We start from the raw sequence: 26,359 nt of genomic DNA on the forward strand, positions 1-26,359 counted from the left end.
TATCCGGAAAACTAAAAGCAGCAACCGATGGAGGTGCGGTTGCTGTTCGTCGAACTGACGAAGATCCTCCGCCGCCGACGAAGACGCCGAAGAAACCATCTCGACGACATAATAACGACACGCCGCCGTCCCGAGGAAGTCAGGAAGCCAAGACTACACCGACGAAAGACGACTTGACGACGCGACGTACCAGCTTCAGTTCAACACGACGCAGCCGTGATCCGACGCCAAGACCCAACTGCAACGCAAGACAAAGAACCACCGACCTCGACGTGCTTCTAGATGGCCACGCAGTCACCGCCTTAGTCGACACAGGCGCCGATTACTCAGTCATGAGTGGACACATCGCCGTCCAGTTGAAGAAGGTTAAGACTTCATGGGAAGGCCCTCAAATTCGGACCGCTGGAGGACACCTGATTACGCCGACAGGAATGTGCACGGCAAGAATTACCATCCACGACCGGACTTACCCTGTCACCTTCGTTATCCTCCAACAGTGTTCACGAGACGTCATTCTCGGCATGGACTTCCTCAACCAACACGGCGCAGTCATCGACCTGAAGTCGAAGTCAATAACGCTGTCGGAAGATAATGCGATACCGCCGGAGAGCCCTCGTAGTCACCACGCCTTGAGTGTGCTCGAACATCAAGTGAGCATCCCGCCTCGCTCCAGCATTTTTATTTCAGTCGGCACCGAAACACCCGCTGACGTAGAAGGCGTCATCGAAGGCGACCAACGTCTACTGCTAGACCGTGAAATTTGCGTCGCAAGAGGGATCGCTCGACTGCACGGAGGACACACGAAAGTGTTGCTGACAAACTTCAGCCAGGAGTTCAAGCACATCAACAAGGGCACGACGATTGCATACATTGAGGAAATTCTGGAAAAGAGCAATGCGTTTGTCCTCTCGGATGCTGCCGCATCTACCCCGACGACCGTAGTTCCCGAGCCAGACTTCGACATAAATCCAAGTCTCCCCACGATTAAGCAACAACAGCTCAGAAGTCTACTTCGACGATACAAAGAGTGCTTTTCGACGTCATCAAGGATTCGACAAACCCCAGTCGCCAAGCATCGCATAATAACCGAAGAGGGCGCTCGACCTCTCCGCCAGAGCCCATACCGAGTTTCGACGCGAGAACGTGAAGCTATAAGGCACCAAGTCGACGAAATGCTGCGCGACGACATCATCCAGCCGTCCAAAAGCCCGTGGGCATCTCCTGTAGTCTTGGTGAAAAAAAAGGACGGAACCCTGCGTTTCTGCGTCGATTATCGTCGTCTGAACAAGATCACGAAGAAGGACGTATACCCCCTCCCACGGATAGACGACGCACTGGATCGGCTCTGCAACGCTAAATACTTCTCGTCAATGGACCTCAAGTCTGGCTATTGGCAAATAGAAGTCGACGAAAGAGATCGCGAAAAGACGGCCTTCGTCACCCCAGACGGCCTCTACGAGTTCAAGGTTATGCCATTCGGACTGTGCTCGGCTCCTGCAACGTTCCAGCGCGTGATGGACACAGTTTTAGCAGGATTGAAGTGGCAGACCTGTCTCGTTTACTTGGATGACGTCGTCGTCTTCGCCGAAAATTTCGACGAACACCTGAGGCGGCTTGCAACAGTACTAGAGGCCATCAAGTCATCAGGGCTCACTCTGAAGCCGGAAAAGTGTCGATTCGCTTACGATGAGCTTTTGTTCCTAGGCCACGTTATCAGCAAATCAGGAGTACGCCCCGACCCACAGAAGACAGCTGCCATCGCAAAGTTCCCGCAGCCCACCGACAAGAAGGCAGTGCGCAGATTCCTTGGCATGTGTGCCTACTATAGGCGCTTTGTCAAGGACTTCTCACGCATCGCGGAGCCGCTAACACATCTAACCAAATGTGATGTCGAGTTCAAATGGGAAACGCCGCAGGCCAAGGCATTTCAAGAACTCAAACGACGCATGCAGTCGCCGCCCGTACTTGCACACTTCGACGAGGACGCCGATACCGAAATCCACACTGACGCCAGTAGCCTAAGCCTCGGTGCCGTCCTAGTCCAGAGGAAAGAAGGACTTGAACGGGTGATATCGTATGCTAGCCGGTCGCTGTCAGAAGCGGAAAGCAATTATTCTACGACTGAAACGGAATGCCTCGCCATCATTTGGGCTACAGCTAAATTCCGCCCTTACCTCTATGGCAGGCCATTTAAAGTCGTCAGCGACCACCACGCGTTGTGTTGGCTAGCTAACTTAAAGGACCCTTCAGGACGGCTGGCGCGGTGGAGCCTCAGACTACAAGAATATGACGTCACGGTAATATACAAGTCCGGAAGGAAACACTCCGACGCCGACTGCTTATCACGCGCCCCCATCGATCCCCCGCCGCAAGACGACGAGGACGACGACGCCTTCCTTGGGATAATAAGCGCGGAAGACTTCACTAAACAGCAACGAGCAGACCCGGAGCTAAAAGGCCTCGTGGAGTATTTGGAAGGGAACACCGACGTTGTCCCTAGGGCATTTAAGCGCGGGTTGTCTTCGTTTACGCTACAAAACAACCTGCTCGTGAAGAAGAACTTCTCACCAGTCCGCGCCAGCTACCTTCTTGTTGTAACGTCAGCGCTGCGTCCAGAAATACTGCACGCCCTACATGACGATCCAACCGCTGGGACCTCGGGTTCTCCCGGACGCTGTCGCGAATACAGGAAAGGTATTACTGGCCGCGTCTCACCGCCGACGTCGCCCGTTACGTCAAGACATGCCGAGACTGTCAACGACGCAAGACACCACCGACAAGGCCAGCAGGATTACTACAGCCGATCGAACCTCCTCGCCGACCATTCCAGCAGATTGGGATGGATTTGTTGAGGCCGTTTCCGACGTCAACATCTGGGAATAAGTGGATCGTCGTGGCGACGGACTATCTCACCCGCTTCGCTGAAACTAAAGCTCTACCAAAAGGCAGCGCAGCCGAAGTGGCGAAATTTTTCGTCGAGAACATCCTGCTGCGACATGGTGCCCCAGAAGTCCTCATCACCGACAGAGGAACGGCTTTTACAGCAGAGCTCACCCAAGCCATTCTGCAGTACAGCCAGACAAGCCACAGGAGGACAACTGCCTACCATCCGCAGACGAATGGTCTCACGGAGCGCCTGAACAAGACCCTCGCCGACATGCTAGCAATGTACGTCGACGTCGAACACAAGACGTGGGACGCGATCCTGCCGTACGTAACCTTTGCGTACAACACGGCGGTGCAAGAAACAACACAGATCACGCCGTTTAAGCTGGTTTACGGCAGGAACCCGACGACGACGCTTGACGCCATGCTGCCGCACGTAACTGACGAAGAGAATGTTGACGTCGCTAGCTATCTCCAGCGCGCCGAAGAAGCCCGACAGCTCGCCCGCCTGCGAATCAAGAGCCAGCAGAGGACCGACAGCCGACAATACAACCTCCGACGACGCTTCGTCGAGTACCAGCCTGGCGACCGTGTTTGGGTCTGGACCCCGATACGCCGACGAGGACTCAGTGAGAAACTACTCCGACGCTATTTCGGACCCTACAAGGTCATCCGACGTATTGGCGCTCTGGACTATGAGGTCGTGCCAGACGGCATTTCGCATTCACAGCGGCGCCGCGCACGATCTGAAGTGGTCCACGTGGTGCGCCTTAAACCCTTTTACGGACGCTGACGAACTTCGTTATTTTTGTTCTTTTCTTTGCTACGAGTGCTTTTGTTTATTAACTTCGTTTGTTTGCAGCATCGGGTCGATGCTTTTTAAGAGGGGGGTATTGACACGTGTGCTTATCTCTATCGGCCGACCACGTTTCGCCGCTTAACAACTAATCGCACAGCGAGGGACGCGCCTGCATGTATCCGACGTTTCTGGAAAGTTATCGATGCTTCTACCCGGCTGTCTGTTGTCGCCGAACCTTGTGTTATCTGATTTCATCGCGTGACTCGAATGTTGTAGAACTTTGTGGAAGGCATGCGGGTCCCAACGATTAGTCTGGAACATTCGACGACTGTTGTATAAAAGCCGACGCGCTTGACCCGCTGATCAGATTTCCGACGATCGCCGACAGTGTTCGCCGCTATCGTTGTGCTATAAGTGTAGCCTGTTTTTGTGGGCACAGGTTCGCCCAATAAAAGCTAGTTTTGTATTCCACCGTATTGCTGCTTTTCTTCACCGTCACTACCACGTGACAATACCATCCTACTCCACACACGGCGCTGTCACTGGAGCCTGCTACGCATGGAACGGCGGTGTGATCACTTCATGTTCATCTAGAGTCCACAGGTCGGCATCGTTCGCTGACGACCATTTCCAGCATGGTTGGGAATTATCAGACCGTGCCTTGGACTTGTATGCCTATGTACTGAGAACAGCACAGACTAACACTGCAAGCAGCACGCTACAGCAGGAGGGTGAGGCCAATGTGAGACCGGATGAGTGGCACACATCGACCACAGAGCGAGAAAGATACAACCCACCAGATCAGAATGACGGGCACCCAGGTCATCGAGGCATCGGCGGCCGTTGCTATCAGTGCAGCGAACTGGAGCCTATCACCCACGACTGCAGCCGCACGCAAGGCTGAGGATGAATGCGCGGCTCAGGAAACAGACTAAGCTGCCGGTGATCTACCTTGGATCCCGTGCAGCGATCTCTACAACAACCAGGTCTAGTTCTATCAGGTTACTTGCGCCTTTGGCTTGTCGTGTAGGAGATGTTGCGGACTTGCAGGCGCGCCGTTCATCAAGCTAACGATAGCCTGAAAGAAGTTTGCTGCATTGTTGGATGCTGGGGCAAGCGCATCTCTCTTTGGTTATAAGATAATGCAACATCTTCTCGAGAACAGTATCTGTTTCAGAGATTATTTATTTATTCATTTATTAATTAATTTATTTATTTACTTATTTATTTACTTATTTATTTCATTACATTTATTGCATGAAGGCGTTACAGTAGGGAGTGGGCAAAAAATACATAATTGCTGTGATTGTTGGCAACTAGTATATACAATAAGAATTGTTGAAAGTGGATTTAAATGCAGGAACACTTGGAATGGCGAAGACAGAGGCAGCCAGGTGGTTCCACTCCCTCAATGTCTTTGGCAATTCATCATTTTCCTTCTGGCACAGCACGATCAAACGGTGCAGCTAGGCTAGTAATCCATTGGGAGAGACGTGTTGGGCGACAATGCCTTGTACATTTTCCTGGTGTATCAATGCCTTTTATTTGCCCAGTCAGATATTGTGATAGACATAGGCAGCGGAGGTTACTGGGAGAACAGAATGGGTGCTTTGAAGCTTTTCACAAAAGTGGCCGTGGCAGCGGAGGCACGCCAGCCTCTGGGTGTGGCGTGAGCGGGCCATGCCCAGCCACAGCTGAGTGAGCAAACAGTAATTGATCAAGGGAAGGAGAGCAACAAAAAGATGACAGCAGAACAGTGTGCTACGGTTGTGCGAGGGGCAGCACACCCACTTTTGTCAACAGCATGCTGGAGAGAGAAAGGGCACGACTGTAATCGCTGTTGTACAAATACAAAGCGATTTTCATTCACCACCTGAGCCGCACTACGCTAGTCAGGCACAGGATAGATACGGGGACACTGTGCTGTGGAAATGTAATCCTTGACCGATAGGCTTGACTAAGTGGAAAGCACTTGACAGCGCCTTAGTAGAACTCATCAACACAGGCGTTGGGAAAGGTCGAACAGACCATGGGACTTCCGAGTAGTTCTAGTCGAAAAAAGGATGATACTTATCACCTTTGTGTAGATTACCGCAGGCTGAATGAGGTTACGAAAAGGATGCGTACTTTCTACCCTCCATTTCCTCTTTAGTGTCTAACCTAGGTGGGGCAAAGTGCTTTACAATGCTCTATGCTAGCGGTGGATACTTTCCGGCCGAAATGGACGAACATAACAAAAAGAAAACGGCTTTTACTTCTCACCGGGTGCTTTTTCAATTCAAGAGAAAGTCTTTTGGCTTGGTTGGAGTGCCTGCTAGTTATTAGAGGTGGACTGATTTCTAGGAGATGCAAAGTGGCAAATTCTCCTGTATATCTGGACAACATAGTGGTTTATTTGAAAGCGTTCGAGGAGCACTTGTGCCACTTGAGGGACGGCCTAAATAGGCTGAGGTCTGCAAGTATCTCATCACGCTGAACCTGAACAAAGCTGAGATAGCTGCGACCAAAATAAGACTGTTGAGATTCATGCTGGGCAATGACTGCATTCTGCTGAGGGAGGATAAGCTCAAGACTATAGTGAGGTACCCATCGCCAAAAAATATCAGCGAACGAACTGAAACGCTTTTAGCGAACTTTTATCGCCAAATTCATTCCAGACTGCACAGCGGGGCAAGTGCCTATGATGAAGCTCTTTAGGAAAAACGAGTGTTGGACTTGGGGTCTGTAGAGGTTGCCACTATTCTGTTAGAATGTCACATGTTCGTGGCTCCCCTTGGACAGTAGTTGATTGTATATGTATATACAGTGAAACCTCGTTAAACCGTGGTTGGCCGGAGCCCGGAAAAAGTATGTACTAACGGTAGTACTGTTTAACCGAAATAGCATGAGATCGTCCACTTACCTGTCAAAATAGAACTCAGAGAGAGTGCGATGAAAGGGGAAAAAAAACATGCAGTATTTATTCACTTCGCGCGACAAAAGTGTTATTTTCGTTTGATGCCGCGGCGGCCTAGCACGACGACAGTGGCCTCAAACTTACTGAAGCTGCGTGCCAGTTTTTGAGCCAGCCCCCTTTTCTCGGCAAACACTTGCATGGCAGATTCCTCGTTGGCGTTACGTATTCTCCGTGCACACGCTGTTAGATACGGGACCTTTTCTTGAGCCTCCTTCGAGTTCACCAGACCACATCGAATCGCGCCACAGCTAATTAAGGAGCGCAGAAGCAGATCTACCCCGTTCCCGAGGCGCGGCACATGCAAACAAGTTGGCATCCCCCTCCTCGTGCGCCGCAGGTGGAGCTATTCACTGCTTGACTCTTCCCGAAAGTGTAGCGGGAGCCTGGCACAGTTCCAGGTAACGCAGGTCCCGAGCAAAGCTTTTTTGCAGCACTCAAACGTCTCCCCCATCCGCCTATTGTGATGGCGCTTGCAAGCGGGGAAGGCAATACCGCAGAGAGAAGTAAGCCCTCGGACAACTGGGGCCCAAGGAGCAATCCTCGGCGCTGGGTTTGACACAATCGCACGGGCGCCTACCATTGGCTGAAAATGGCGTCACCTGAGCAGGCTCGCTGATTGGCCGAATGTGACGTGACTGCGAGACACCGAAGGGCTTAAAAGCCAGAGACCGGGAGCAGCAAAAGAGCATTCCTTCATTCATCTCTTTCGAGCTTCTTGCCACGGGCCGCAGCGTCCGAGTTGCTGCCGGCCCGTAATGACTTTGACTGTTAATTTCTTTGTACTTTCACTGTAAATAATGTAAATAAACCTCCAGTTTTCATCTCAAAGTCCTCCTCAACCTCAGCCAACTACCGCACCCAACGGCAAGGTCCGAAATATCTGGAGGACAGCAATTGGGATTGTCCTCAAGATACAACAGCGCGCAGTAGTGCTGCAGAAGTCCCAGGGCGCCTTTTTCATTGCTGGGTGTCAGAGTTTGGAATACTTTTAGTTTGGAATAGAGTTACGTTATCGCATCCTGTTCTCGTCGCAATGATTGCATTCATGAGTCTGACGTAACGCGCAGCTTATGCCACTGTCGGGCCTCAATCACCCGTGCTGTCGCTTTCCATGTCGTCCGCATCACCGTCGCTAGTTGACACTTCGGCAGCAACAGAGGCAACGATGGCGAAAAGTCGAACCTCGTAGCTGACATGTCTTCACGGTCGCAGCAGCGCTGCCGAGCAACTTTTTTGCATTGCAAATGCCACACACCATAGTCAACAGCAGATGCCTGTCACGTGCCAGCGCCGACTTCTTCATGTCACGTTCGATAGCATGGACGATGTCTAATTTTTCTTCTACGCTGAGCACCCGGCGTCTTTTTTATCCGAGCGTCAGCATGACGCGAGTCCTTGCTTGCACGACGCCATAACGCTCTCTGGCATGGTGTCGAAATGATGTTAATATTGATCTGGCTTCACGTGCAAATGCACAGGGTGCTTCGAGGCCGTTGTTCCGATCTCTGAGGCTTGTTGTTCTGCCGGGCTGCCCGATGAAGATGATGCACCGCCGTGTTTGCTAGACGAAAAGTTGAAACGCTATGTTTTAACCGATGCGTACGCAATAAACTGGTACGGTTTATGCGGATACAAAACACATTATGTTAATGGCTGCTGAGTCGGGGATCTGACTTTACTACTTTTAAAACGAAACTACTGTTAAGCGGGTACGGTTTAACGAGGTTTTACTGTATATGTATATATACTATTAAGATATTATCGGGAGATACTCGAGAGATGAGCCGCCGCGAGAATGACGAAGTTGGTCTGTGCCTAGGCGCGGGCGAGTGTTGGCCTGGCTCTCTGGCTCCAGTGTAAATAGCGTGTAAATAGCCTCTTTCATCTGTGTCCTTTTACACATAACATTCTGGTGGAGGTTAGCGATCCCCGTCCTCACCACGGAACTCCAAGGTGGTCGGTACATCGAGCTTGTCACCATGCCTCCTGGTGACAAGACAGCCTCTGCAACAGTTTTGGCTTGTCCAACTGCTCCAATCGTCATGGTTGCCCTACATCGCGACCCTGGTGTGTTCTCTGGCCTGGAGGGACAGGACGTTGATGACTGGATCAAGCTCTATGAACACATCAGTGCTAATAACAGGCGGGACCCAACGATTATTCTCGCCAATGCCATCTTTTATCTCGGCGGCACCCCACGCGTGTGCCACCAAACGCATGACGACGAGATAACCAGTTGGGACAGTTTCAAAGAAAAGCTACGGGAACTGTTCAGCGACACCATTGGCTGCGAGGTTGCCGCAAGAAAGGCTCTTGCATATCGTGTTCAGACATCTACAGAGCCGTACGTTTCATACATCCTCGACGTCTTGGCTCTATGCCACAAAGCTGACAATGCTATGTCTGAAGCAGATAAAGTCTCGCATGTTCTAAAAGGCATCGCTGGCGACGCTTTCAATTTGCTTGTTTTCGGCAATGTCTCGACTATCGACACCATCATAAAAGTATGCCGTCGCCTTCAACAAGCTAAGAGCCGCCGACCACATCACGCGGCTACCCATCACTGCTGCTATGTCGACATATGAGGGTCAACCGCGTCAGCCCACCACCTGTGACGAAGTAACCCGTATTGTTCGCTGCGAGCTCAAAGCCGCCTGTTCACCAGCTTTCTCCGCGACGCCTCCCGATCTGCCAGCAACCACGATTGCGATGATTCAGGCCGAAGTCAGACAGGAATTTGAGAAGATGGGTCTGAACTTCATGTGTTCAACGTCTCAACCCAGCGTTCCCCAGTTCTCTACCGGCCCTCCTCGTTCCTGGCAGTCCTTTTCTGCCACATCTCACCGCAACCCGTCCAAATGGCGTACCCCTGATGACAGGCCGATCTGTTTCCACTGCTGTCGCATTGGCCACGTCGCTCGTCACAGCCGCAACAAATGGCCACCACCTCCTCGGACATATGCCGCCACTTATTCCTGCATCTTTGGACCTTCTGTTCCCTATGCCACCCGCCATGAACACAATGCCGCTGATGCCCCTGCTCCGAACCTTCACTAGAGCCGCTCGCCCTCACCTCGACGCCATCAGTCTCATTTGCCCCAACCCCACCGCTTCTCTTCGCCGCCTATCGCCTCCCGGACCCAGCCGGAAAACTAAGCACTGCAGCTTCTGGAGGTGAAGCTGCGTTGTCGACTCTGCCCTCAAATCCTCTGCTCATGTTACCTACGAACCAAAACCTTCTTGACGTTGACGTTGAAGGCTATCCTGTCACTGCACTCATCAATACAGGTGCACATCTTTCTATTATGAGTGCTGCCTTCCGACGATACTCAAAAAGCTCCTCACCCCAGCGTCGTCGGCATGCATCGTCCGCGTTGTGGATGGCGGTACTGTGTCTATCATTGACATGTGTACGGCACGTGTCAGCATCGCCGGCTGCTACACCCCTGTCCTCTTCACCGTGATTGCTCATTGCCCCCACGACCTCATTCTCGGCCTCGATTTTCTCTCCGCGCATTCTGCCCTTATAGACTGCTCTGCCAGTACCCTTCGCCTTGAGTTGCCGATTCTCGCAGAACCTTCTGACGCACCCCAGTGCCGCCTACGCCCCACCGGCTTTATTCGCCTGCCGCCAAAATCAATAGCCTATATTGAACTCTTGTCTTCCCCACCAGTCCCTGATGGCGAGTACCTCGTCACTCCTCTACCCGACATTCCACTACAGTATGACGTTACCGTGCCTCACAGTATACTTACTATTACTGCGAACCGCACTCGCATACCTATCTTTAACTTTGGTTTGGCAAAAGAAATTTTACCGGAAGGTATTTGCCTTGCCAACGTTGATTTTCTCGGTGACCATCACATGGCAGCGTTATCAACCGATAATAAATGTTATTATTATATTATTAATCTCATTAGCTATTATAGTTCCTTCACTGTAATTTATTGCAATCATCCAGATTTATGAAGCTTTTCATGCATTTAACCTGTATTAGATCTACATTGTTACGACATGCTTATGGGAGTAATTCCAAACTAGATTGTTCAGCCAGAGAAAGTACAAAATTAAGCCTCAACATTTATTCCTACATGGTATTCCTAAACAGATCATATTTGCAGAATTTTATGCCCACTTGCATTTCCTGCAATTCAATGCTCAGAGCTGGAGAAACTGATTCCTTGCTGTCAAAAGGCTGCTTCAGTGTCGATAGCAAGCTATAATTATTCATTTCTAAAGTGTTAAGTAGTGACTATACCTCTAAGCTTATCATTGTGATTTTGTTCCATGAACACAATTAAGTTTTCTTAGAGAGAGAGAGAGAGAGAGAGAGAGAGAATCAACTTTTATACTGAGCCCTTAGTAAAGGTTGGTGCGCGCTGGCACCAGATGGGGTGTAACCTTCTTCTCAGTTTTCTGAAGTTTTCGTACTGCTTCTCATTAACAGCCATGGAACGAAACGCCACGTTGGATCACCGCAACCTCGACACAGCACACAAAGCAAACATCACCATGCCGTCACGCCGACACCAGTTGCACAAATGAAAAATGTGGCCTACTCGCAGCGTCGTGCGCGAAGAAACAAATCGGCTGCTGGATTGTATTGACATGGCTTACTAAGCTGAAACCGGAACTGCTGTAGAGCCACTCTATCGAACCGGGGCAGCAAGGAGGCTCCGTTCAATACAAAAATGTCGTTCAGCAAGTCGAACCATGCAGCGGTCAAAGTGGGGGCATGGTGCTCTCGATCGAATTGGCTCAAGGAGTGTCCGAAAAATCGGACGAGAGGTTGCAAGGTGTTCGAACTTTCGGCAGTTCTTATACATTATGGTCTATGGGGAGAGTGGCGGTGCCGCGAAGCGGACCGAATAATCAAGCATGTCCGAATTTTTGGAGTCCGAAAAATTGGTCGGCGACTGTACCTCACAGGATGCAAGGTTGGAGTATTAGGTGAGGGGGAATAAAAAAGTAGTTACAATAGGAAGAAGGGCACATTAGGAAAAGAACAACAACAAAGAAAGCAGCACCAATACAATGCACCAACTAGCCCAACAACGTGTTTTACTGGCACAACATTATACAATAATTAACAAACAATAACAGAAAAAATTACCGCCCACGCACCCTGTACAGATGGTAAACCAGCGAAGCTGAAATGTGCGGCCCCGGTGTTTATCACTGGGTTAATTACGCCAGTTTATTAAAGTCTTTCTTAATTATTGGTTACGTCTGTTGGTTACGTCTGTTTGCTTGAACTCCTAGCATCAATATACAGGTGTGCAGGCATTTTGCAAAAATGAAAGCAGAAAAATTTTGTAAACAAAAAAGTACTTCACATATTGCACCCATATTTTCACAGTTTTGTTTATGTGATAGTATTAACATCTGTGCAAAATTTCATCAAAATCGGCTGGTAAATAAAAAAGTTAGCTTTGATCCCCATGTCCCCCCTTAATGAGGTTACACATTTGGCTTAGGTTTATCACATTGTTTATTTGAAATGCCACACATCGCGCTTCACGCAATCACCGTCGTGGAGGGTGCAATGAGGGGTTCATTATGTTAATCCAGCGGGTCTATCAAAGTCTTTCTGTATTATGTTATGCATTTGTGTTTCATAATATGGTAATCTTAGCATTTATGACTCGGTTATACACTGTAGTTACCAAGTGACACACCGGGGCTACACATTTCATTTAATGAAATGCAGGGACACATTTTTGAACATACTGCCAAGCCTGAGAGAGACTGCTGCACGTGTTCTCTACTGCAAGAGAGAAACGGCCTCACTATCAGTATAGCCAATGGCCCGCCACATCTTTGCTGCGAGAAAATTATGACATCATGATCTTGTCTTAACCCCGTCTCCCTCTGTGTCCCTTCCCAGCAATAATACGTAGATAAATGTTATGTTTTATATGCATAAGCATTTCTATGCCTACCCAACGAGAAATTTGTCTGTCCGTCACGTAAGACGAATGCAATCGCTCATACCCCTGCAGTAAGGTTTCTGTGATTGGACTACGAGTGTTTCGCCTAGGCATATACAGCTTTGCTGTAAGAAGAATGAACACCTTTCTGCTAGAGACGAAGACAATCATAAGGCGCACTAACAAAGGAAAGTTTATTGAGCATGCCGAGTAAATGCTGTTTGACAAGCAATAAATCAGTTGCATAAAAAGGAAAAGCAAAAACAGGTGTGTGTCCATATAGATCCCAACAGGAAACGCATCGATATCTGAAAGTGTAACACGGGCCATGCTGGCAGAAGATTCTCCCAGTGTCTTTGCATCTACAGCTTCCGTAATTTCTCTGGGCAGTCGATCTACACAGAATGCTAGCTTCTTCCTTTATAATGCACTCTCGACATCTGAACATGCATGCAGAAAGCTCTTGCGCTTATATTTAGTCCATCATTTATTGAACCTTTAAACTTCGAGATACTATTGCATAGGGGGGGCATGCTTATGTGTAATCTAACACCAATTGAAAGCAAAGTGCACAATTGTAAAACAAGCCTCTTTTCTGATATTTCAAGTGTGTAAACATTCATGCATCAATATATATATATTGTTCAACAGCACTGCACAAATAAGCATGATCAGGTATAGCAAGTAATCTGTCAGGAAGCTGATTCTACAGATGTATAAATGTCAAGACATGAATGCTCAAACTACATCATGCACAAAGAAAACTGTTTTCAAGAGTTGTCCCTTCTGGAAGATATGAGTGGGCCATAAGCAACAGAAACACTATTACAGGGCATTGTGTAATCATCATCATCATCAGCCTGGTTATGCCTACTGCAGGGCAAAGGCCTCTCCCATACTTCTCCAACTGCCCCGGTCATGTACTAATTGTGGCCATGTTGCCCCCTGCAAACTTCTTAATCTCATCCGCCCACCTAACTTTCTGCCGCCCTCTGATATGCTTTCCTTCCCTTGGAATTCATTCCGTAACTCTTAATGACCATCTGTTATCTTCCCTCCTCATTACGTGTCCTGCCCATGCCCATTTCTTTTTCTTGATTTCAACTAAGATATCATTAACTCGCGTTTGTTCCCTCACCCAATCTGCTCTTTTATTATCCCTTAACGTTACACCTATCATTCTTCTTTCCATAGCTCGTTGCGTCGTCCTCAATTTAAGTAGAACCCTTTTAGTAAGCCTCCAGGTTTCTGCCCCGTACGTGAGTACTGGTAAGACACAGCTGTTATAAACTTTTCTCTTGAGCGATAATGGCAACCTGCTGTTCATGATCTGAGAATGCCTGCCAAACGCACCCCAGCCCATTCTTATTCTTCTGATTATTTCAGTCTCATGATCCGGATCCGCAGTCACTACCTGTCCTAAGTAGATGTATTCCCTTACCACTTCCAGTGCCTCACTACCTATCGTAAACTGCTGTTCCCTTCCGAGACTGTTAAACATTACTTTAGTTTTATGCAGATTAATTTTTAGACCCACCTTTGGCTTTGCCTCTCCAGGTCAGTGAGCATGCATTGCAGTTGGTCCCCTGAGTTACTAAGCAAGGCAATGTCATCAGCGAATCGCAAGTTACTAAGGTATTCTCCATTAACTTTTATCCCCAATTCTTCCCAATCCAGGTCTCTGAATACCTCCTGTAAACACGCTGTGAATAGCATCGGAGAGATCGTATCTCCCTGCCTGACGCCTTTCTTTATTGGGATTTTGTTGCTTTCTTTATGGAGGACTACGGTGGCTGTGGAGCCGCTATAGATATCTTTCAGTATTTTTACATACGGCTCGTCTACACCCTGATTACGCAATGCCTCCATGACTGCTGAGGTTTCGACTGAATCAAACGCTTTCTCCTAATCAATGAAAGCTATATACAAAGTTTGGTTATATTCTGCACATTTTTCTATCACCTGATTGATAGTGTGAATATGGTCTATTGTTGAGTAGCCTTTACGGAATCCTGCCTGGTCCTTTGGTTGACGAAAGTCTAAGGTGTTCCTGATTCTATTTGCAATTACCTTAGTAAATACTTTGTAGGCAACGGACAGTAAACTGATCGGTCTATAATTTTTCAAGTCTTTATCGTCCTCTTCTTATGGATTAGGTTTATGTTAGCGTTTTTCCAAGATTCCGGTACGCTCGAAGTCATGAGGCATTGCGTATACAGGGTGGCCAGTTTCTCTAGAACAATCTGCCCACCATCCTTCAACAAATCTGCCGTTACCTGATCCTCCCCAGCTGCCTTCCCCCTTTGCATAGCTTCCAAGGCTTTCTTCACTTTTTCTGGTGTTACCTGTGGGATTTCGAATTCCTCTAGACTATTCTCTCTTCCATTATCTTCGTGGGTGCCACTGGTACTGTATAAATCTCTATAGAACTCCTCAGCCACTTGAACTATCTCATCCATATTAGTAATGATATTGAAGGCTTTGTCTCTTAACGCATACATCTGATTCTTGCCAATTCCTAGTTTCTTCTTCACTGCTTTTAGGCTTCCTTTGTTCCTGAGAGCATGTTCAATTCTATCCATATTATACTTCCTTATGTCAGCTGTCTTACGCTTGTTGATTAACTTCGAAAGTTCTGCCAGTTCTATTCTATCTGTAGGGTTAGAGGCTTTCATACATTGGCGTTTCTTGATCAGATCTTTCATCTCCTGCGATAGCTTACTGGTATCCTGTCTAACGGAGTTACCACCGACTTCTATTGCACACTCCTTAATGATGCCCACAAGATGCCGTTCATTGCTTCAACACTAAGGTCCTCTTCCTGAGTTAAAGCGGAATACCTGTTCTGTAGCTTGATCTGGAATTCCTTTATTTTCCCTCTTACCGCTAACTCATTGATCGGCTTCTTATGTACCAGTTTCTTCTGTTCCCTCCTCAAGTCTAGGCTAATTCGAGTTCCTACCATCCTATGGTCACTGCAGCGCACCTTGCCGAGTACGTCCACATCTTGTATGATGCCAGGGTTAGCGCAGAGTATGAGGTCTATTTTATTTTTAGTCTCACCGTTCGGGCTCCTCCACGTCCACTTTCGGCTATCCCGCTTGCGGAAGAAGGTATTCATTATCCGCATATTATTCTGTTCCGCAAACTCTACTAATAACTCTCCCCTGCTATTCCTAGTGCCTATGCCATATTCCCCCACTGCCTTGTCGCCAACCTGCTTCTTGCCTACCTTGGCATTGAAGTCGCCCATCAGTATAGTGATTGCAATCGGCACCAGAGAACACATAGGACAAACAAGAAAACCAAGATGATCTAACAACCGAAAGATCAATGTACAGCTGTACATCTTTGATTTTGCAAGAAAAAGAAGTTGCGTTTCTGTCGAGATATCCAGACACTTGAACTGATTGACCATACAATCGTATGTATGATATGATTAATTAAAATTTGTGTATGGTAATGAATGCATGATGTACGTGATGGGCAGAGCATAAATAGATGACCGTTTGTAATAAACGCCAGTTTGAAGTAGCGCCAGTCCTGTTGTATGTGTTCCTTCGTCTTCGTCTTTAGCGCTTTTTATGAAAACTGTTAATGAGTCACAGTCATACCGTCATAGGTTGTGCAAGTTTTCAGCAAGTTCTTCTTGCTGAAGTTGATGTTTGAGCTCCAGCAGGCCCACTCCATTTATGCCTTCGCATACTTTTTAATGAAAGTAGCCACATGTGCTGAGCTTATATGCCAAAATATATTACATATATATATTATATGCCAAAGAAAGCCATTTTACCCTGTGATTCCTCATGATCAAAACTAATTAAAATGGAAATCACTAAATCATATATCAGGTCTGTATCGTTTAGACAGACTTGAAGAACAAAAATAATGTTTATTCTGGAACCGCCCAGAGCATATATAGCGGTCAGCATTCACAGACACGTGTTGCCGTAATGTTCGTACTGTCATTGAATGCAAGCTGATATGTGCAGCGCATGCACAGTCTGTACGATACATCTTCCTCTATTTAATAGTTTCTTAAAGCCAAGATACACAATACACTTGACTGAAATTGTGGTCATGCTGCAGCCATCTTAGTTGATGACTTATCCGTCTAGACCGTCTTGGGAGCGGTGTTCGGAGTGGCGTTTGCGTGCACCCTAGTTAGTCATGTTTCTGGCTGGTCGTCCTCGCTTTCCGGCTCATCGCTGTCGAAATCATCACGTTGAAATTGCTCATGCATTGGAGGTACTTGGTCATCTTCAGTAATGAGGCGATAGGATCTCGGCGCCGCTGGTCCCATAACCTGTGCTTTGCCGGTCCATGCTTTATCTCGGATTCTCACCGCTTCCCCTTTTTGGAGCGCTAGTATGTCCTTGTGGATTTTTAGTTGTCAATGCTTAAATGCAAAATTTTTAGGTTGCGAGCTGTAGTCTGGGAGCCTGGTCCATAGCCGCCTGCCTTGCAGCAGCTTGCTTGGGGAACGATCGTCCTCCAGTGGTGTAGATCGGTGGCGGAGCAGGCCCAGCCAGAAGTCGTCATGATTTTCTTACGTTTTTTTCATGATCCATTTTACTATCTGGACACGTTTTTCCACTAGTCCATTGGACTGCGGAAAGCCAGGACTAGATGTCACGTGCTTGAACTCGTACCTGGATGCAAAGGTGGCAAATTCATGAGACGTGAACTGTGAGCCATTGTCACTGCATACCTCAACTGCGATTATATATAGCACAAAAATGCTACTCAATTTGGCATTGACCGTGCCTGACATGGTTTTTCTCAGTTTTTCCACTGTTGGGAAGTTTGACTGCACATTAAACTTGCATATGTACGGCATATTGAACTTGCATATGTGGGGCTGCCCCCATGCCGAACGATATCAACACCGACTCTGTACCAAGCATGATCTGGTGTTGGTCTGAGCATGAAAGGCTTGCTCGGTTGCTTGTATGCATACTTTTGCCATACGGCACAACTTTCTGCCATAGTTTCAATAAGCATTAAGACCGAGCCAAAACACCAATCATCAGGCTCATTCTTTGCATTTGTTTACGCCCAAATGCCCTTCATGTATAAAGCATTTTGTCCCTCCTCAACTTTGGAACAACTACTTTAGTTCCTTTCAGCACCATTTCCTCTATTAATGACAACTCGGCAGCAAAAGGTTTCATGCAGCCACCAAGATTGCCGCTGTTGCTGATACAGCACATCACTTTTTTGCAACAAAGGGTCACTTGCAGTTGCACCGATTAAGTGATCGAGTTTTTCTGCTTACCAGGTCCGAGACTGCGCCATTCGTGTGAACCTCTATTTCTTCTGTTGTGCCACTCGTGTCCCCAGGGTGGTTGATGGGTGTTGACCTTGAGAGCATGTCGTACAGCAGCAGTGGTTTTCCTGGTACACATTCAAGCACATAATCGTAGTTCAGTAAGCGCATGAAGGAATGCTGATGATGCAGCGGCATGTCACCGATTCCTTTGGATGCAATGGCTAGCGGTGGTCGGTTTCTATGACTATGTTACGCCCGTATGCGGGGTGGTGAAATTTTTCACATTCGAAGGTTATGCCCATTGCCTCTTTCTCAATTTGCAAATATCTTTGCCCAGTCTGGTTCATTGCGCTTAATGCATATGCAGCAGGCATCCCCTGGCACATAGATAGATTGAGTAAGGCAGCAAGTTTGCTTGGGAGCCTGTGTCCACTTTCAAGGGGAGTACGGTAGCGTGATTAAAAGACGGGACAAAAGAAGACACATAGGGACACACACAGCGCTTTTGTCCCATCTTTTAATCGCGCTACCCTACTCCCCTTGAAGATGCGTTACCAACAAGCCCACATTGCAACCCTCGTGTCCACTTTCAAGACGGCATCCTGATGGGCCACTTTAGCATTTATGATCTAGTGCGTCAAGCTTCTCACACTGCAAGTTTTTACATCAAGGATGTCGAAGGGGCCCTGCACGTTGACCACTTTGCCTACTATAGGCCCTTTCTTGTAACATGCCGCAAAATGATTGGCACCTCCACATACAAAACACGTCTTTCCAAACGCCAGGCGCCTGCTTTGTTCGTGCGACCGGTTACAGTTCATACTCTTGAACAGACTCTGTTTTGTCCCGTCTATTGCACTTCACTGCATTCAAATATGCATCACCAACTGGCTCAGAATTCTACTCTCCTGAAGTGACCATTCCTAGAATAAGCAAATTGAAGCTTTCACTCCATGGGCAGTGCTCGCATTCGCCGAACATACAATCTCTGGTTGAGGAGCCACTTTCATGTCTTCCAACGAGCTTTCCTTGCCGGTTACGTTTTCCAGCGCAGAGACACAAAGGTTGGCATTAATATAATAAACACAGATTTATACCTCTTGTTGTGGTGCATGCAGCACCCATTTTAGTTGCAGGCTGTAAAACTTTGTCATGCTCATAGTTGTTCCGGGGTAAGTGTGATATCCTCTTTCGATATCCTCTTTCAGTTTCATAATGGCTATGACTGCTAGCGCCACTCCGTGCCCAACGCTCTAAGTGTACCCTGCTGTGTTCTCTTTCACCTCATTGGAATAAACTCATTCTTTGTCTGGTCCCCCACTTGAGCAGTATGGCTCTTCTTTTGGGGCGCTTTGGGTCCCGGCCATTAGGTCTCATGTCGTAGGTTTGTGTGCCTGGTTGCCCCGTCAAAGTCTACTACAAACTGGCGACAAGGATCAACGCTCCCATGATGTTTTGCTGCCGCGGATGCTAGTTCCTGCCCAGACGCCACTAGCATTCCACTTGTGCAGCTGCGCAGTGCGTTGTACCTGTACCACGTCCGGCTGTACAGTGCATTCTGTCGCCATTCACATACTACAAACTAGCGACGAGCGAGGTAAACCTTTTATTCTGCTTGCTGCTTGCCTCAGCCATTATACTACTGCTCCTGTATGACTTCCAGCATGCCAAGACGCTACAACTACTTCTGCTCTGTCAACCTCAACTCCCCCGTCTTTGTTCTCGGTGCCCAACATGGTGTTCGCACCTCCCATGCTGCCTTTCCTTCCATTTCCTAGTACTTTTACAGTACTGTGGTCGACTTGGAAACATTCTTTTTGCACGTTTCTCCAGGCGACCGGATGCGAGCCACTGCAAGATGAGAGCAAGAAGGCCGTTTTACTCAGTAATTTAAGCTTTGAGGGGCAGCATCTCTACTACGACCTGGCGTCGCAAACAGACCTGACAGCTGAAACATTCGAAGATATTCTTCGCATCTTCAACCGACATTATGAAAAAAACGCAAATCCCCTGATACATTGTATTATCTTCAGGGACAGAAAACTATGACCCGGGGAAACCTTCCAGGACTTCGTCATCACACTGCCAAGGTTAGTGCCTGCTCATGCGTTCGGCGCTTGGCACGACAAGTCTCTTCGTGATCAAATCTTGCAATGTGTCGCATCAGCAAGAATATGAGAAAGGTTACTGTACGAAGGACCTTCCTTCACACTCTGAAGTTCCTTCACAAGAAGTCTGAGGAAATTGGACAGATGGAGCGTGGAGCAAGTTCACAAGGACATTAAAGTTTTCAGTTGTTCGCCTGTCCATCACGTCTCGACGCAATGCCAAGATGGCGTCGACAACCATCACCTTCCTTGCCCGGGTGCGCAAGATGGCGATCGCCGCCACCCTTCACCCTCCACCCGGTGGGTTCAAGATGGCGCCGAACGGCATGGCAGAAAGTCGTGATCTGGGGAGGTCGGCCAACATGGCACTCATCCCGAACTCTGCGAAGCCAGGCGAGACATCGCAATCCATTGCTAGTGATGCAGTTCACCTCACCATATCACATCCGATGCAGGTTGACCGGCGAAGCATGTTACCTGCCGTGCGTGTGGAAATGTGGGACATTACGCTACAGTTAGCCGTTTGAGGAACCGAATGCATCGACAGTCCCCTGCTCGAGCGCAGCTTGTTTCCTCTACCGCTGAAACAGAATCAGCCACTACAGTCTTGTCTGTGCTTAAAATCAGGCACTGAATTCCCGTCCGGCAATAACTTATGCCGAAGTCCTCATGGCGAATACTCCACTCAAAATTCTTGTGGATACAGAAGCTACAGTGTCCCTGATGAACAGCTCCACGTATGAAGAACATTTCAAGGTTTTTTTCCTTGTCTCCTTCGAGTCTGACTCAAGAATTATTTGCAGCAAGAAATATTGCATTCAGGACATTTTTCCATGCTCCTAAAGTACCGCAACAAGGCTGCAGTAGTGACATTTCACGTTGCGAACCAAGGCAATTCTCTTCTGGGCCTTGACGCCATTCAAGCTTTAGGCATTGACATTGCACGGTCTTCGCTCACACGTCAAGTACCAGGAATTTCAGCTGACCCAAGCATTCAGCTTTCATCTCTACCGCACAACGCTCCAACAGAGTTCGTTTGTCTCTTGTCAGGACAATTGGGACTTGTTAAGGGCTTCAACCACGACATTCGTCTTTGAGCTTCAGTGCAACCAGTCTCAGTGAAACTACGTCCTCTACCTCTGGTTCTCCGTGAGCAAGTCTCCTCCTAACTGCATTGGTTGGAATGAGCTGATATCATTGAACGAGTGTCAGCTTCCGAGTGGATTTCTCTGCTTGTCGTGATTCAGAAGAAAGACAATTCCGTTCGACTTTGTGGCGTTCTCAGGGTAACCAACAAGGCTATCATGATCAGCTCCTTTCCATTACCGAGGGCTGATGAACTGTTGCATTCTCTCGCTGATACTACTGTTTTCATTCCTACTGGTACCGGCTTTCCTGCTGTACTCACTTCATTACAACCTTCTATTTCACTCCCATGACTGGGTTCATCCCATGCAGAAAAATCTCCTGAGCTTCCATCCGACACTTCATCCCAAAACAGGGCTCTTGAAGGAACTCGAGACACCGACACAGATTCCAGTTCATTTACGAGTAATAGTTCTTCTCATCCTACACCACAACCAGGATCATTTCTCCGTAGGTCTACACGTTATTGACAACCCCCAGCACGGTTTAAGGATTATATTTCCAAGTAGCTTTACTGCCTTAGTTTACTTTCTACAGAGGTTTCAACCCTCCCATGCGAATTCGGCTCTTACACCAAAAATGTCTTTCCTTTCATGTTTGTTAGGTAAATAGTATACAAGCAGTATCCTTCAAAGGGGGGGATTTTTTGCAGATTAAACATGCAATGCACACATCTCCAAGTTTCTCTACAGTAAATAACCACTATACGAATACGTCTTTTGTGACAAAAAGAAAGCACTCTTCCATCTTAACTTGGTTCCATAGTATCCTCACAGAGGGGACACCTTACATTTCTTGTACCATACATTTCCAGCTGCGTAAATGTGCGGTACGCATGTCATGTTAACTTCGGTAATGACTGTCATTAGAATTTGTTTATTTATGCCAAAAATTTTTTACATGTTTCTTAGGTCCTTTAGTATCCTCATAGGGGGGAATTCCTAGTGTTCTTGCAGCGTAAACGTGCAATGCGCAATCCTTACTTCCATGACCGCCCCAGAGTCATCTCGACTCGGGCTCAGAGCAAATGAGCCACCCATCCGTGATGTCCAAGGGGGTACGTGGTTGTTTGCATTGTCTGTGTTTTTCTTGTATTGAGTGAATTTTTATTATCCTGTATGGTCTGTATTTACATGTCTGCTTCCCTTGGTTGTCTTCCCAAGACGGGTACTTTTGCAAATTTTGGTGCAGTGTGATATGCATTATAGGTTGCGTTCATTTTCAATGTCATTACATTGTATGCTTTCTTCCTTAAATATTGCGGCAGAACCCATTTCACCATGACTGTCATTGGTAATGCAGTACCATTGAATCAATATAGCAACACAATGTACTGCCATTGTCGAAACGGGTAATTTATGAGGTATTTACTGCTGCAGACTCCTCTTTCGCTTGTCCCTAAAAACACTTGGCTAACCAGCTCCGTTACTCCTAGCACTGTTGCCGCCGTGTGATCTGAAATGCATGGCGTGCCGGTGCAGGACACGTTTCATGCGGCAACCAGGTGTTCTCGTGCTTAGATGACATAGACGATGATTTATTGGCATCCCCTTTGAAACAGGGCAGCGACAAATAATCACCTAGTCTGCTTGAGTTACTCAGGTATGCTACACATGCATATGTTCATTTTGTACATGCTGCACCATCTAGTGGCACTGCCGTCTGCACATGGCCTCTGAGAGGAGAAGCTTTGCACGCCGGTGCCTTGTAATGCTGAGAATTATTTCCTCGCTTGCCGCACACTCCGTGGCACATACTCAGTGACCCAAGTTGATGAGAGCTTCATTGAAGAGGAGTACATACGCAGTGAATTCATGAGGCACCTCGCTAAAGTGTTGGCGTGAAAGGCGGTCATTGAAAAGCGGCGCATGCCCAGTGCATTTGCGACGCAGCCTGCTAATGCGTCTGGCTGCGGTCCTTGAGGAATGCTTGTGACGGGGGTTAGATTCCACTCAGCATCAGAGAAACTTGCGGGATCTTTTTCGTCATTGCCTCGCGGCACATTCCCAGTGGCACATACCTAGTTACCCAAGTTAAAGTCAAAGACGTTCGTTGAAGGGAGGCCCACACCGAGTGGTGTATGCCCAGTGACCCAAGTTGGCATTGAACAGGTTCATTGGAGACCAGCACAGACAGAGTGGCACACATGAAGGAATCAATGCTTCATTTCAGCTTTTTTGTACAGGGCATGTACAACAAATGGGGTTGACGAGAAAAAACATCAGTCTTCACGAGCACTTGACAGGCCTCGCCAACCTGGCAACTCGGCAAACTCGGCACAAGTGACAATAATACAGTGTAATCACTAACTAAAACAAAAACAGACTAAAGTGACGTAATATATTAATATTGTTGGCATAACAAACATAATACAATCCCAAAATAAAACAAAACCGATAAAAACAAGGAAACCGGATTTTAATCCACATAAAGCTTTCTAATTGTAAGAAATGGTACAGAATGTATGCACTGATAGGAACTCCTTGTTAAAGCAGTCTGGAAGTACATATTTTAGCATTTGGAGTTCGTAGTTTGTCCTGCATCAAGGCATGATAGAAGTGTTTTGTGTATGCATTTTGTATGATGTGGCATAAGTTCCACAATACAATGCAAAAATGGGTCATTTCGATCAGTAGTGTTTTTATGCAGATATGGAAACCTATATGCGAAGGTATTACGTACAGGTATAATATTATACAGTAGGCATATGGTATGGGTTGAGGTATAGTTTGGAACATTTGTGATGACTTTAAGCTTTGGAAAGTTACTATTGTGGTTGCCCAAACTAGGCTGCTTCAAAGCAAGCTAGTTCAACTAGCGTCTTTTGGTGCCAACGGAAATAAAGATGCTGGAATGAAGCGGGATGCTCACTTGATCATTGAGCACACTCAAGGCGTGGTGACTATGTCAGCCATCTGGCGTTATCGTTTGGTCTTCCGACAGCATTATCGACTTCGACTTCAGGTCGATGATTGCGTTGTGTTTGTTCAGGAAGTCCATGCTGAGAATGACGTCTCGTGAGCACTGTTGGTGGATAACGAAGGTGGCAGGGTTGGTCCGGTCATGAACCATAAGTCTTGCGGTGCAGATTCCAGTTGGCATTATTAGGTGTCCTCCAGCTGTGTGGATTTGAGGGCCTTCCCATGTAGTCCTAACTTTCTTCAACTGCGTGGCGAATAATCCACTGATGACGCAGTAGTCAGCTCCTGTGCCCACTAAAGCAGTGACTGCGTGGCCGTCGATAATCACGTTGAGGTCAGTGGTTCTTTGTCTTGCGTTGCAGTTCGGTCTTGGCATCGATCGTGGCTGCATCGTGTTGATGTGTGCCTGGTACGTCGTATCGTCAGGTCTTTGGTCGGTGCATTCTTTGCTTCAGGCTTCGTCGGGATGGCGGCGTGTTGTTATGTTGTAAAGATAGTCTCTTCGGCATCTTCGTCGGTGGTGGAGGATCTTCGTCAGTTCGACAAACAGCAACCGCACCTCCCTCGGTTGCTGCTTTGAGTTTTCTGGATATGGGCTGAAGGACTAGCCCCCGGGCTGGGCCAGTGTATGGATGGCACTGCAGCAACAGGTAGCGGCCTGGTGACGGCGAAACAGACAGTCGTCGAGGGCTCCACTAAGTGGCGGCGAGGTGAGCGGCGATGTCACGTGGGTGCTCCCCAAAGTGTGGATGCGGCGTGTTGACGGCGAACCTTCAGTCCCAAGTCGCAGTATGGGCATCGGCAGTACACATGGCCGGCTTCTCTGCGTTAATAGCAGAGCAGGCGGTGGTCGGGTGTTCACCAAATGTCCGTCTTCCTCGTGTAACTGCGCTGGGTAATGGGTGGGCGGGCTGGGGGTGGTGGCGGTGGGTGACGGAATTGCGGCGTTACAGGGCTCTGGCGGGGTCATAGAGGGGGACCTGGACGGTGGGCGGCAGCGACGTAAGTCATCGCTTCCTGCTTTGGCTGCGATAATTGTGGTTGCACCCCAGGAACTCCAAGCGGTCACTGAACCTATTCTTTGTCGATGTCGGCGATTGAGGCCACTTGAAGCTGCGACGAAGGCAAGATCTTGCGCAGTTCTTCGCGCACAATGACTCTGATGGTCTCTTGAAGGTCGTCGGAACCCAGTCCTTAGATGGAGCACTGCAGCGAGCGCACTTGGTGCTTATATTGCCTAGTGCGCATTTTCATAGTTTTTTTCAATCGTCGATGCCTCTGTAGAAAACTCAGCTACGGTCTTTGGTGGGTTGCGGACCAGCCCAGTGAAAAGTTCTTGCTTGATGCCCCGCATCAGAAAGCGGGCTTTTTTTACTCCATTTCCGGGTCAACATGCTGGGAAAGATGGGCCATCTCCTCCGTGAAGATCGCTGTGGTCTCATTGGGCAGCTGTACTTGGATTTCTAGTAGATCTTGGGCGTGCTCTTTGCGCACGATGCTTGTGAATGTCTGCAGGACGCCACTTCGGAACACGTTCCACGTCATTAAGGTGGCTTCTCAATTCTCAAACCACGTCCTGGTGGCACTTTCCAATGTGAAATAGACATGTTGCAGCTTGTCTTCGCTGTTCCAGCTGTAAAACGTAGCGACTCTCTCATACGTCTCCAGCCAGCTTCCCGGTTCTTCAAATGTGGAACCTCAGAACGTTGGTGGCTCCCTGGACTGCTGCAGCAGGATCGGTGCTGGCGACACTGGAGCTGTCATTGTAGCTGCTGTCGTGGCCATGTACTACCTGGTCTTTTCAGGCAAAAGTCCGTGCTCCGGGCGTAGTCGTTGCAGCCTGTGGCTAGCTCGCTGGTTCGTGGCGACGTTGGTGTTGTTTTCGTGGCTCGGGCTTGGATCACGGCTTTGCAGGAGCGTTCGGTACATGAATGCACTAGCACCTCCACCAGATGTCACGTAGTAGTGACTGTGAATAATACAGCTGTAAAGCTGTGAATGGCAAAACAAAATTTTTATTGGGCGAACTTGTGCCCACAAAAGCAAGTTACACTCAAAACACAGCAGCACTGGTGAACACGGTTGGTGATCATCGAAATCTGATCAGCCGGTCAAGCGTGTCAACTTCATACGTGAGCCATTGAATGTTCCAGAGTAATCGCCGAAGCCAGCGTGGCTTCCAGAAAGTTCTACACCATTCGTGTCGCGCTTACATGCAATCAGATTACGCAAGGATCGGTGACAACAGACAGCAGATAAAACCATCTGTAACATTCCAGAATCTTCCGATACATGCAGGTGTGTCCTGCACTGAGCCATAACATTTGTTAGTCTATGAAA

The 26,359-nt window shown here is 48.0% G+C and overlaps 1 protein-coding gene across 2 annotated transcripts in view; it reads left to right on the forward strand.

Moving 5' to 3' along the window:
- brun (trafficking protein particle complex subunit brun) overlaps positions 1-26,359 on the forward strand; it is a 642,817-nt gene that overhangs the window by 130,566 nt on the left and 485,892 nt on the right. The window lies entirely within an intron of this gene.

This window comes from Dermacentor andersoni, chromosome 7 (genome assembly GCF_023375885.2).
Source record: "Dermacentor andersoni chromosome 7, qqDerAnde1_hic_scaffold, whole genome shotgun sequence".
Lineage (NCBI taxonomy): Eukaryota > Metazoa > Arthropoda > Arachnida > Ixodida > Ixodidae > Dermacentor > Dermacentor andersoni.